Below are 14,659 nucleotides of genomic sequence, written 5' to 3'. Positions count from 1 at the left end.
AGGACAGCACCCCTTTATTATTACAGCACACGGAACAGTGCCCCTTTATTTTCACAGCACCCCTGTATTCTTACAGCATGCTTTTATTTTAACAACAGCTGCACCCCTGAATTTTTACAGCATACAGGGCCAGTGTACTTTTATTTTAACAACAGCACCCCTGAATTTTTACAGCATACAAGACTGGTCCAGCACCCCTGTATTTTTACAGCATACATTTCCAGTGTGCTTTTAACAACTACACCCCTGAATTTTTACAACACACAAGACTGGGCAGGCACCCCTGTATTTTTACAGCATACATGACCAGTGTGCTTTTATTTTAACAACTGCACCCCTGAATTTTTACAGCATACAAGACAGGGCCAGCACCCCTGAATTTTCACAGCATACAGGACCAGTGTGCTTTTATTTTAACAACAGCTGCACCCCTGAATTTTTACAGCATACAGGGCCAGTGTAATATTATTTTAACAGTAGCACCCCTGTATTTTTACAGCATACAGGACCAGTGAGCTTTTATTTTATCAACTGCACCCCTGAATTTTTACAGCATACAAGACTGGGCCAGTACACCTATATTTTTACAGCATACAGGACCAGTGAGCTTTTATTTTAACAACTGCACCCCTGAATTTTTACAGCATACAAGACTGGGCCAGCACCCCTATATTTTTACAGCATACAGGACCATTGTGCTTTTATTTTAACAACTGCACCCCTGAATTTTTACAGCATACAAGACTGGGCCAGCACCCCTGTATTTTCACAGCATACAGGACCAGTGTGCTTTTATTTTAACAGCAGCACCCCTGAATTTTTACATAAAGATGCAAAAATCTCAGCCGCTACTGCTATAGCGTCCACCTCAGAATCCCCCACTGTCCCCCGGTGTGTCATACAATATGAATTGGGGGCACAGTGTGGCAATTAATGTGAATTGGGGGCAGTGTGCCATGTCTCCTAGTGCGAAACTAAGAAATGCACCCCCCATAGACATTGTAAAACTTAAATATTTGTATGTGCCCAAAGAGGGGAGCGGTCTTACTGTAGGGGGTGTGTGGCCTCGCTGCAATGGGCGTCGCTCTTGAAGCACATTATACCCCACAAAGTAATTCCCCTGACACCATATTATGCCCCACCCAGTAATGCCTCTTTCACCATATTATTCTTTTATGCCTCACACAGGCAGTAATGCCCCTTGCACCATATTTATGCCCCACACAATGTTGCACCTTAGCATTATGTCACACTACCTGCTTGTTGTCAGGGATTTCATATTGCCGCTGCGGTCCCAGCACTGTTGCGCTGTTCACGCCTGCAAGTGCCTCCTTTGCCATCCAGTAAATGTCCCTCTTCTTGCAACCTTCAGAAGTGTTGTTGCGGAGTAAAATAATAGTGTACCAGGCCCCAAGATTTATTTTGCCGAACCTGCTAATGATTAGGTTGCCGCTATTTTACTGTAGAAAACCCAAAGACAGTTTAGGAAGGTTGTGTCTTCATTGACCTCTCACTAGGAGATTATTCGTCCAACCAATCACTTGAGATGGGGCCTTTGGTGCACAAATGGTGTCAAAGTCTCTGTTGATCACCAATTAACATCGCTTGGCACTAAAAACCCCTTCTACCTCTGCACTGTCTGCTGCTCATGAATCCCCTGGACACATGTTACTATTTATCCAGAGTGACTGTAAAACTGAGCAAAGCATAACCAAGCCAATAATGATAAGCACATCCTTTTTAAGATGACTACATACACACACACAAAGGTATGATTTTGCAGCGCTCGGTGACAGGAACAGTATTGAATTTGTGCAAACACTTTGCCCGAGAGATAAAGCAGGACTGGTATTGTAATCATTTTCAATCTGATAATCTTTTGGGATCAGTTTTAGAACCACAGAAGTGGTGATATTGTGCTGCTGGCCAGCACTGAATTGCACAGCAATGTGACATAAACTATCTCACAGCTGGAGTTCTAGCAATGTATGAAAACTTCACACATACGTTACTGAATGATGGCTGTTTTTAATAACTGTTTTATAAAAAGACAAATAGTATTTATCGGGAATGTAAGGAACTCTAATCCCAACCATCTCAGTAGCCGTGACTGTACCATAAGTGGCAGCAGAGAGCCTGTGAGAGGTGCTGTGTGGGGGGAGGAGAGGGGTGAGTCAGAGGGAGAGTCAGGCAGTTTGATAGGCAGCCTGTGCGTCCCTGTTACAATGGTTACAAGATCCAGCCCTACACTGGAACACACAGACAAGAAGTAGCAACACAACAACAAAGGGGGAACTGCAGCTGGACATGGAGAGCACACGGGACAGATTCGGGCAGACGATCCGCACCCCCTCGTTCTGAGCTGTACCTTTCTCTCCTACCTGTGTAAGTGCACAGAGCACGGCATTTGCTGCTTTGTGACTCTGGCATGTGGTCCAATCCCTGTATGCACACAGGCTGACTGGGGAGGCCGCTGGCCGTTTCTGTACCAGGAGATGCTCATGTATGGCTGCTGCTGCCGTACTGGATAGTTTCCCCTCTGGCTCCTGATCTCTCTCCCCAAACTTCTGGAAAGAGTAATCTGACACTGGCAATAAGTGACTACAAGAGGGGCAAAAGCGACCCAGTCTGATGTACAAGTGCTAGACCCCTCCTGCGAGAGGTAAGCAATATGCATGCCGAGCCAGCTCACGTGTGATCACAAGTTGCTAAGGTGAAATATATATATATATGTATATTCCTTCTGGCAGAAGGGATCACAATGTAACTTTCACTCCTGTAATATGAACCACTTGTTATTAACCTGTTGTTTTTTTTTCTTTAAGTGATAACTGTTTTCTGTAACTATTGGCAACACGTATCTTCAGCATAATGCAGTCTTGGACTTTTTGATGTTTTCATTGATGCACTTTTAAACACAGAATATATATATATATATATATATATATATATATATATATATATATATATATATATATATATATATATATATATATATATATATATATATATCTCCACGAAATGACCAGTGTGGCGTTCCCTGTTGTTCTGGTTAATGTTCTTCTGAGTTACTGAGTAAGTGCTATGTACCCGGTGTGGCATGAGTTGCATGTCTGCGGATTGCAGAGAGAGGACGGTTAACTCGTTCAGTGCCACGCTGCACCGGGGCTGGAAGGTAGATGTTCCCTGGTGGTTATCTGGCCGTGCTCTGAACCTGGGACGTGGTGGGCTGTGAAATCTCATTGTGGTTTTTTCCTTCAGTTTGTAACTCTCCTCTACATAACAGGCATGCTGAGAAGGTGTTACAGATTAAGGGGCCCTTCACTTGGATTTATTCTTTTCTTCATATTTTTCCATGATCACTCCCCGAACAGATTCATTCCTTAACTCAGGGAGTCAGTTTTGTTGTTGTTATGAACGTGATTTTTTGCCCTCATAATGTTACCCACCCCCATAGACTTAGCAATAAACAGAACACTTCATTAAAGACATGTGTGAAAGCAACAATGGGTTTCTATGGCAAGGGAGGCACAGTGGATGGGCTATGCTGTGGAAGAGATATATATATATATATATATATATGTTCTACCAGGCCTTTTGTTTTGTTTTCCCCATTCTCAGTTTTGTTTTGTTTTTGCTTGAGGGTGTTTACGTGCAAAATGTGCACGGACTTTCATGGATACTGCTTGATATAACTGCAGTCAAATTTAGGTTGTGTTGCCTACCCCTGATTTTGTTCATCTAGTCTGCCCATTGTTACATTGTAATACTGCAGCTCAGTGAGTCCCAAACAGTGCCTAGGCACCCTAGGGTGCCACCAGGCTCTTACATGGGTGTGTCGGATTAGTGGTCTAGGACCAAATCAAATTATTTATGGTCCAAGTGATAAGAAAAAACAATTCTGGCGGCGTCACAATTACTATGTATTTGTGTGTATTACGGTTTCTTTTTATCTGATGTTTTTTTAAGTGTCCTAAGCACATTTAAATGTTATTTTTGTTTTATTTACTAGTCACTACCTACCAAAGCAATATATCTTCTGTAAGAATGAAGGTTCTGCCTACTGTCCTAATAATCCTCATGTATAAAAATAATGCTATTTTACTGAACTGTGATACATTTGAATATTTGCTATATCATCTCGCTCCCTTTCATCAGAACTTTTATGTTTATATGGAATTAGGCAAATATGTTGTAGACAAGGGTGAACTGTATTGTTTTGTGTTACACCTGGTTATCATCATGGTTAAAAGGTGCTGTGAGCATGGAGACATTGGGCCTAATTCAGCATGGGTCATAGATGTGCGAAAAATCACACATCTACACCCCATTACACTGACATGGGTGTACTACGTTTCACCGGCGCTCGGGATCCTGGCGCCCAGATATCGGCACCGGGATCCTGACCGCCGGAATGCCGGCAGCGGGGCGAGGACAAAAGAGCCCCTTGCGGGCTTGATGCACTCGCCATGCTGCTTGCACGGTGGCGCGCTACGTGCTCCATGCTATTTATTCTCCCTCCAGGGGGTGTCGTGGACACCCCAAGAGGGAACTAGTTGTCGGTATCCCGGCGGCCAGGATCCCGGTGCCGGAATGCTGAGCGCCGGGATCCCGACAGCCGGGAGATCGAGTGCCACCCCACTGATATGCGGGGGAACGCACAGGACAAGTTCGCCCAGCATGCCGAGCCCTCCCCCTCGCGCCTCCGCAAACATGCGAGTGCCTCTCGCATGTTTAGGGTTGTACTTTGCCTAAGCAGCCTAACTGCTAAGGCAGAAGGCAACCTGCCATTTTTTGGGTCGCAGCGGCTGCGTGTGATGTCACACAACCTCCGCAGCCTGTCCCGCAAATGGTCTGGACACGCCTGCATTGTCTGGACCATGCCCACCCAACGCCGCTGTAACGCCCCCTCCTACCCTGCGAACGCCTCTGCCTGTATGCCCTGCCTCTGCCTGGGCGTTCTGCACAGGGCATCAGCATGCGAACGCTGCCGCAGTAGCATTCCATGCTGAATTAGGCCCATATATACATGAGTGCTTAGATCACATCAATAGTCTCTGACTTAAAGTACAGTAAATAAGCTTAAGCAGTTGGGGCATTTATAAAACCTGGGGTACAAGAAAGTGCTGTAAAGTATAACCTGTATCCAGCAATACAGTATTTGCCTTCCCTTCATTTCCTAGCACTTGCTTTTATAAAGTCCTCCATGTATAATGCTGCAGACTACCAACCACTTTCCCAGAGATCAATCATGTACTGTTCAGCAATGCATAAGGTTGTAGCATGGATGTGGTCTCTCAGCCAGGACTTTTACTGGCCTCCTTATCTTCTTATACTGTCAGGGCGGATTAAGGCTGGTGGGGGCCCAGGGGCAATAAATTTGTGGGGGACCCCACTAGTGCTAGTGATGGCAATTCATGAGCGTGCACACACACACACCGCACCGCAGCATCTTACTTGGACGCTGCAACATGGACCAGGACAGTGCACCAACAACAGCAGATGCGGCCGGCTCACGAGTCACTGTCTCAGGGGAGTTTACATCCCTACCCTCACTCTACACTTATGACATCCTTGGCAGACGAATAGCTGGGCCGCCGAAGGGGACTCCTTCTTCAGAATGTGCTTTCTGACTTACTTCACGCAGCACGGTGTGGGGGCCCTGGGACGATCACCCCTGTCGCCCTTCTCTTAATCCAGTCCTGCATACTGTACTTGCAGTATTACAAAGCAAGGACATAGAAAGCAGCTGATTGGATTATCCCTGACAGTTTGGTTTAGGCATGACACAATTCTGTTGTGAGTCAGAAACTTACCATTTCACTAGTGTAGGCAATCTTTTCTACTGTTTGCACTTTATAACATTTTGTCTATGTTGTGCCTTTAGACTAGATTCATATGTTTCTTTTCTCTTCTAATTACATTTGCTATTCATATATGGAGTTTCTTAGCACTTGTAGCAACTGCCACCTTTCCTTGGCAAACCATATATTTTTTGTTTTGCTATTGTTTACAAATATATGCCTCACAGTTCTATTGTTCTATGTGTATTTTTTTTACGTTTATTTCACTGTTCCTACACTCTACGTGTCCATTCCTATCTGTCAGTCACACCGATGAGTTCTCATTCATCGGAAGACAGCCATTCTGAAATTGATCATCTTTATGCTAGTACGGATTTGCTTTACTGCTACATGAATGTCTAGTAGAGTTTCTCTTTTTCACTTTTGGTTAATGTTACCTCTGGGGTTTTTTTTGTTTGTTTTTCTGTGTATAATAATAATAATAATAATAATAATAATAATAATAATAAAACCCTAAATAAAATCAGTGTTAGGGAAGCACTACAACTGAAACCCCCCCATATGATAATCTATTTATAATAATGTTATTTTATAACAAAGAAGGTATAGAGTGGAGGATAACAGGTTGTGTAGGTGGCAGAGATAAGAAGTAAAGGTACCAACTGACAGGCTCTCATGGGAGGGAACAAGGTGCTAGGAGAAAAGCAGTATTGTCAGGGGACATGAAGAGCAGAGAGCAGATGGTATCAGTATGTGATGGACCCAATCCCCAGTTGCTCAGCAATAATGGACCTTCCACAGTCTTAGCTGACTGTTCATATGTCCCCTCTACTCAACGCTTAAGCTGGGTACATACTAATAGATATATTGGGCCTAATTCAAGGTTGATTGCAAAAGCAAAATCTTCCTCTAATGGGCAAAACCATGTGCACTGCAGGGGGCAGATATAACATGTGCAGAGAGAGTTAGATTTGGGTGGGGTGTGTTGAAACTGAAATCTAAATTGCAGTGTAAAAATTAATGCAGCCAGTAATTACCCTGCACAGAAACAATATAACCAATCCAAATCTAACTCTCTCTGCACATGTTACATCTGCTCCACCTGCAGTGCACATTGTTTTGCCCATTAGAGGAAGATTTTTCTTTTGCAATCAACCTTGAATTAGGCCCTTTGTCCGTTCCGTTGAATGAGCAATATATCTGTAGTGCATTGTTGGGTGTGTACACCTGATATGTCTGTGAATGACATAGTTCACAGACATATCGAGTCAGCCCTACACCACAGCTGTCTGTACAAGCAATATATCAGCATGTCTGGCTGTGTGTACAAGTGACCCGCGGAACGCCCGTACACTGGCTGCATGGACTGACATCACAGCTGGGTGGGCAAATTGAAATGACCACCAAGTTGTGATGTCATGAAGCTACATCGACCAACCAATTGGTAAGTGTGTAAGATTACCAAATTGGGCACTCTGTCGGTGGATCCGTCAGCAATGTTGTGTACCCGGCATTCCTTGACTTCTCCATTATAGGAGAGTCGCCTATATCAGGGTGTGTAAAAGCCAGCAATAGTATGTAAACTGGACCCCATAACGCCCCGATCTTCACCCGGACAAGCAGATTCTTGTACGCAGCCCTGTGGGCCTTCGAGCAAAAATCCTTGAGTTCAGGGCTACCATAAGTGCAGTACATGCACACTTACCCATGGGACGAGCTGGCTGTCAGTTAGTTGAATCAACCCCTATGTCACAATTTGTGAGAAGTAAATAAAGGACTGCATAATGATTCCTTAATTGGTTGTTGGAGAGGTGCTTAACACAATCAGTTTGGATGGAATGTCCTTTCTCTTGGCCGGTTTAGTAAGTGGTAGATTTCAGTCCACGTTGGGTATATTGAACCCTCCATTAATGATCTCGGCTGCTTGCATGTTCATATTTGAAGTTTGTATTCCCAACAGCAGCATCATGGATGACCAGTAGTAAAATAAGTGGTATTTTAAAAGTTTATTTACTAACATTGCTCACTTACAGTAGTCACACTTAGTCAGTAGTACTTTATTTGCTACAGTCAACAAGATGCTTCCTTAGAACTTTTTAAATACCCTTTTTGAGCTGTCATAATATATATATGTCCATTATAGACATGTTAATGAAGATGCGCTTTTCCCAATTGACTTTTAAACTGGTGTAAATGATTACTCATAATACAGATTCATTCAGTTATGATAGCTAATCTGTGTTATGAGTCAATTAGAAATTAGTTTAAATGGCATACAATGTTTATGTATATCCAGTAAGCATAGCGTTGAGCCCAGTATGATATAATAAGGTGTGAAATGTATACTTTGCCAGTGGTGACTTATCCTTGCACATAGGGGGTAATTCAGACTGGATCGCTGCAGCGATTTTACAGTGCCACTTTTAGTTCCCAATCCACCCCTGGTCTCAGACACCACTGCAGCAAAAGATGCAAGGAAGGCCACAATTGCGTATAATCAGGCCCTATGAGGAGGGGTCCCGTAACTTCAACAGACCCCACCCCCTCATCAGACCACACCCCCATTAGGACTGCTTCCAAAAATTTCCCGGCCAAGTTTTCCATCCCAATCCACCCCTGGCTGTGTATGGGCCCCAGACGGGATGTAGTTAATATATCTGCTGTCGGAATCCCGGCGTTCAAGATCCCTGTTGAACAATTGCATAAGAATGAACTGTGTTGATTTAGAACTAAGCTGTATTGCTGTCACCTAGGCAAACTGCTACACATGAATGCAGCAAAAAGCCTAGGAATATAAGAGCCATGGGACTGATGCATAGGGGTATATGCAATTGCGGTCGAATTGCCGCAAATGTCGAAAAACGGGGCATTTTCGACACAAAAAAAAAAATTCGACAATGCAATACAGTACTTTTCGACAAAGAAACGGACGTTTCAGATTCGACTTTTTGAAATTCGACAGTTGTCAAATTCGACATGTCTGCAATGGTAAAAATGCGGCTTTTCGACAAAAGTATATTCAATTGAAGAATGTCGATTTGACAACAGTGCTTTTCGACAGTAATTTCGTCAATTTCATTCCACCTCACTTTGCTGGCGGAATCTAATAAAAAATTTAAAAAACATGTTTCTCTGACGTCCTAGTGGATGCTGGGACTCCGTCAGGACCATGGGGAATAGCGGCTCCGCAGGAGACAGGGCACAAAATTTAAAAGTTTGACCACTAGGTGGTGTGTACTGGCTCCTCCCCCCATGACCCTCCTCCAAGCCTCAGTTAGGTTTTTGTGCCCGTCCGAGCAGGGTGCAATCTAGGTGGCTCTCCTAAAGAGCTGCTTAGAAAAAGTTTGTTAGGTTTTTTATTTTCAGTGAGTCCTGCTGGCAACAGGCTCACTGCAACGAGGAACTTAGGGGAGAAGAAGTGAACTCACCTGCGTGCAGGATGGATTTGCTTCTTAGGCTACTGGACACTAGCTCCAGAGGGACGATCACAGGTACAGCCTGGATGGGTCACCGGAGCCGCGCCGCCGACCCCCTTGCAGATGCCGAATAGAGAAGAGGTCCAGAAACCGGCGGCAGAAGACGTCTCAGTCTTCATGAGGTAGCGCACAGCACTGCAGCTGTGCGCCATTGCTCTCCGCACACTTCACACCAGCAATCACTGAGGGTGCAGGGCGCTGGGGGGGGGCGCCCTGGGCAGCAATGTAATATACCTATTCTGGCTAAAATATATCACATATAGCCCCTGGGGCTATATGGATGTATTTAACCCCTGCCAGGTTCCAAAAAAACCGGGAGAAGAAGCCCGCCGAAAAGGGGGCGGGGCCTATTCTCCTCAGCACACAGCGCCATTTTCCTGCCCAGCTCCGCTGCGAGGAAGGCTCCCAGGACTCTCCCCTGCACTGCACTACAGAAACAGGGTAAAAACAGAGAGGGGGGGTACTTATTGGCGATATTTATAATATTTGAGCTGCTATAAAGGGAACACACTTATTAAGGTTGTCCCTATATATATTTATAGCGCTTGGGTGTGTGCTGGCAAACTCTCCCTCTGTCTCCCCAAAGGGCTAGTGGGGTCCTGTCTTCTATCAGAGCATTCCCTGTGTGTCTGCTGTGTGTCGGTACGTGTGTGTCGACATGTATGAGGACGATGTTGGCGTGGAGGCGGAGCAATTGCCTGTAATGGTGATGTCACCCCCTAGGGAGTCGACACCAGAATGGATGGCTTTGTTTATGGAATTACGGGATAGTGTCAGCTTGCTACAAAAGTCGGTTGACGACATGAGACAGCCGGCAAACCAGTTAGTACCTGTCCAGGCGTCTCAGACACCGTCAGGGGCTGTAAAACGCCCTTTACCTCAGTCGGTCGACACAGACCCAGACACTGACACTGAATCCAGTGTCGACGGTGAAGAAACAAACGTATTTTCCAGTAGGGCCACACGTTATATGATCACGGCAATGAAGGAGGCTTTGCATATCTCTGATACTGCAAGTACCACAAAAAGGGGTATTATGTGGGGTGTGAAAAAACTACCGATAGTTTTTCCTGAATCAGAGGAACTGAATGAAGTGTGTGATGAAGCGTGGCTTACCCCAGATAGAAAACTGCTAATTTCAAAGAAGTTATTGGCATTATACCCTTTCCCGCCAGAGGTTAGGGCGCGCTGGGAAACACCTCCTAGGGTGGATAAGGCGCTCACATGCTTATCAAAGCAAGTGGCGTTACCGTCTCCTGATACGGCCGCCCTCAAGGATCCAGCTGATAGGAGGCTGGAGAATACATTAAAAAGTATATACACACATACGGGTGTTATACTGAGACCAGCAATCGCCTCAGCCTGGATGTGCAGTGCTGGCGTGGCTTGGTCGGAGTCACTGTCTGAAAATATTGATACCCTGGATAGTGACAGTATTTTACTGACTATAGAGCAGTTAAAGGATGCATTTCTTTATATGCGAGATGCACAGAGAGATATTTGCACTCTGGCATCAAGAGTAAGTGCGATGTCCATATCTGCCAGAAGAAGTTTATGGACGCGCCAGTGGTCAGGTGATGCGGATTCCAAACGACATATGGAAGTATTGCCGTATAAGGGGGAGGAATTATTTGGGGTCGGTCTATCGGATCTGGTGGCCACGGCAACGGCCGGAAAATCCACCTTTTTACCCCAGGTCACCTCTCAGCAGAAAAAGCCGCAGGCTTTTCAGCCGCAGTCCTTTCGTTCCTATAAGAACAAACGAGCAAAAGGACATTCCTATTTGCCCCGAGGCAAAGGAAAGGGTAAGAGACTGCAACAAGCAGCTCCTTCCCAGGAGCAGAAGCCCTCCCCGGCTTCTACAAAGGCGTCAGCATGACGCTGGGACCTTACAAGCAGACTCAGGGGCGGTGGGGGGTCGCCTCAAACATTTCAGCGCACAGTGGGCTCACTCGCAGGTGGACCCCTGGATCCTGCAGGTAGTATCTCAGGGTTACAGGTTGGAATTCGAGAAGTCCCCTCCTCGCCGTTTCCTAAAGTCTGCTTTGCCAACGTCTCCCTCCGACAGGGCGACGGTATTGGAGGCCATTCACAAGCTGTATTCTCAGCAGGTGATAGTCAAGGTACCCCTCCTACAACAGGGACAGGGGTATTACTCCACGCTATTTGTGGTACCGAAGCCGGACGGCTCGGTAAGACCGATTCTAAATCTAAAATCTCTGAACCTGTACATACAAAAATTCAAGTTCAAGATGGAGTCACTCAGAGCAGTGATAGCGAATCTGGAAGAAGGGGATTTCATGGTGTCCTTGGACATCAAGGATGCTTACCTTCATGTTCCAATTTGTCATTCACACCAAGGTACTCAGGTTCGTGGTCCAAAACTGTCATTATCAGTTTCAGACGCTGCTGTTTGGATTGTCCACGGCACCCCGGGTCTTTACCAAGGTAATGGCCGAAATGATGATCCTTCTTCGAAGAGAAGGCGTCTTAATTATCCCTTACTTGGACGATCTCCTGATAAGGGCAAGATCCAGAGAACAGCTGGAGGTCGGAGTAGCACTAACCCAAGTAGTGCTCCAACAACACGGGTGGATTCTGAATTTTCCAAAATCCCAACTGATCCCGACGACACGTCTGTTGTTCCTAGGGATGATTCTGGACACTGTTCAGAAAAAGGTATTTCTTCCGGAGGAGAAAGCCAGGGAGTTATCCGATCTAGTCAGGAACCTCCTAAAACCAGGAAAAGTATCTGTGCATCAATGCACAAGAGTCCTGGGAAAAATAAGATTTTACTTACCGATAAATCTATTTCTCGTAGTCCGTAGTGGATGCTGGGGACTCCGTCAGGACCATGGGGATTAGCGGCTCCGCAGGAGACAGGGCACAAAAATAAAGCTTTAGGATCAGGTGGTGTGCACTGGCTCCTCCCCCTATGACCCTCCTCCAAGCCTCAGTTAGGATACTGTGCCCGGACGAGCGTACACAATAAGGAAGGATTTTGAATCCCGGGTAAGACTCATACCAGCCACACCAATCACACCGTACAACTTGTGATCTGAACACAGTTAACAGTATGACAACGTAGGAGCCTCTGAACAGACGGCTCACAACAATAACAACCCGATTTTCTTTGTAACAATAACTATGTACAAGTATTGCAGACAATCCGCACTTGGGATGGGCGCCCAGCATCCACTACGGACTACGAGAAATAGATTTATCGGTAAGTAAAATCTTATTTTCTCTAACGTCCTAGTGGATGCTGGGGACTCCGTCAGGACCATGGGGATTATACCAAAGCTCCCAAACGGGCGGGAGAGTGCGGATGACTCTGCAGCACCGAATGAGAGAACTCCAGGTCCTCTTTAGCCAGGGTATCAAATTTGTAGAATTTTACAAACGTGTTCTCCCCCGACCACGTAGCTGCTCGGCAGAGTTGTAATGCCGAGACCCCTCGGGCAGCCGCCCAGGATGAGCCCACCTTCCTTGTGGAATGGGCCTTGACAGATTTAGGCTGTGGCAGGCCTGCCACAGAATGTGCAAGTTGAATTGTGCTACAAATCCAACGAGCAATCGTCTGCTTAGAAGCAGGAGCACCCAGCTTGTTGGGTGCATACAGTATAAACAGCGAGTCAGATTTTCTGACTCCAGCCGTCCTTGAAATATATATTTTCAATGCCCTGACAACGTCCAGCAACTTGGAATTCTCCAAATCGCTAGTAGCCGCAGGCACCACAATAGGCTGGTTCAGGTGAAACGCTGACACCACCTTAGGCAGAAAATGAGGACGCGTCCGCAGTTCTGCCCTGTCCGAATGGAAAATCAGATATAGGCTTTTATACGATAAAGCCGCCAATTCTGACACTCTCCTGGCTGAAGCCAGGGCCAGTAGCATGGTTACTTTCCATGTAAGATATTTCAAATCCGCCGATTTGAGTGGCTCAAACCAATGGGATTTGAGAAAATCCAAAACTACATTAAGGTCCCACGGAGCCACTTGGGGCACAACCGGGGGCTGTATATGTAGTACTCCTTTTACAAAAGTCTGGACTTCAGGAACTGAAGCCAATTCTTTCTGGAAGAAAATCGACAGGGCCGAAATTTGAACCTTAATGGACCCCAACTTGAGGCCCATAGACAATCCTGTTTGCAGGAAATGTAGGAATCGACCCAATTGAAATTCCTCCGTGGGGGCCTTCCTGGCCTCACACCACGCAACATATTTTCTCCAAATGCGGTGATAATGTTGTGCATTCACCTCCTTCCTGGCTTTTACCAGTGTAGGAATGACCTCTTCCGGAATGCCTTTTTCCCTTAGAATTCGGCGTTCAACCGCCATGCCGTCAAACGCAGCCGCGGTAAGTCTTGGAATAGACACGGTCCCTGCTGAAGCAGGTCCCGTCTTAGAGGTAGAGGCCACGGATCTTCCGTGAGCATCTCCTGAAGTTCCGGGTACCAAGTTCTTCTTGGCCAATCCGGAGCCACGAGTATCGTTCTTACTCCCCTTTGCCGTATAATTCTCAGTACTTTTGGTATGAGAGGCAGAGGAGGAAACACATACACTGACTGGAACACCCACGGCGTTACCAGAGCGTCCACAGCTATTGCCTGAGGGTCTCTTGACCTGGCGCAATACCTGTCCAGTTTTTTGTTGAGGCGAGACGCCATCATGTCCACCTTTTGGTTTTTCCCAACGGTTCACAATCATGTGGAAAACTTCTGGATGAAGTCCCCACTCTCCCGGGTGTAGATCGTGTCTGCTGAGGAAGTCTGCTTCCCAGTTGTCCACTCCCGGAATGAACACTGCTGACAGTGCTATCACATGATCTTCCGCCCAGCGAAGAATCCTTGCAGCTTCTGCCATTGCTCTCCTGCTTCTTGTGCCGCCCTGTCTGTTTACGTGGGCGACTGCCGTGATGTTGTCCGACTGAATCAACACCGGCTGACCCTGAAGCAGGGGTTTTGCCAGGCTTAGAGCATTGTAAATCGCTCTTAGCTCCAGTATATTTATGTGAAGAGACATCTCCAGGTTTGACCATACTCCCTGGAAGTTTCTTCCCTGTGTGACCGCTCCCCAGCCTCTCAGACTGGCATCCGTGGTCACCAGGACCCAGTCCTGTATGCCGAATCTGCGGCCCTCTAACAGATGAGCACTCTGCAACCACCACAGAAGAGACACCCTTGTCCGTGGCGACAAGGTTATCCGCTGATGCATCTGCAGATGCGATCCGGACCATTTGTCCAGCAGATCCCACTGAAAAGTTTGTGCGTGGAATCTGCCGAATGGAATCGCTTCGTAAGAAGCCACCATCTTTCCCAGGACTCTTGTGCATTGATGCACAGACACTTTCCCTGGTTTTAGGAGGTTCCTGACAA

General features: G+C 46.2%; 1 protein-coding gene across 5 annotated transcripts in view; it reads left to right on the top strand.

The window, feature by feature from the left end:
* Positions 1-2,136: 2,136 nt before the first annotated feature.
* The window catches only part of PTPN13 (protein tyrosine phosphatase non-receptor type 13), a 538,713-nt gene continuing 526,190 nt past the window's right edge, over positions 2,137-14,659 (top strand). For all 5 annotated transcript variants that reach the window (XM_063919874.1, XM_063919871.1, XM_063919870.1 and 2 more), the window contains exon 1: positions 2,137-2,662. The gene's annotated coding sequence lies outside the window, so the exon portion shown is untranslated. The remainder of the gene's footprint in view (positions 2,663-14,659) is intronic.

Source organism: Pseudophryne corroboree, chromosome 1 (genome assembly GCF_028390025.1).
Source record: "Pseudophryne corroboree isolate aPseCor3 chromosome 1, aPseCor3.hap2, whole genome shotgun sequence".
In the NCBI taxonomy this organism is placed as follows: Eukaryota; Metazoa; Chordata; class Amphibia; order Anura; family Myobatrachidae; genus Pseudophryne; species Pseudophryne corroboree.
The sequence above is the reverse complement of the archived record's forward strand: the minus strand, read 5'-3'. Positions and strand labels throughout refer to the sequence as shown.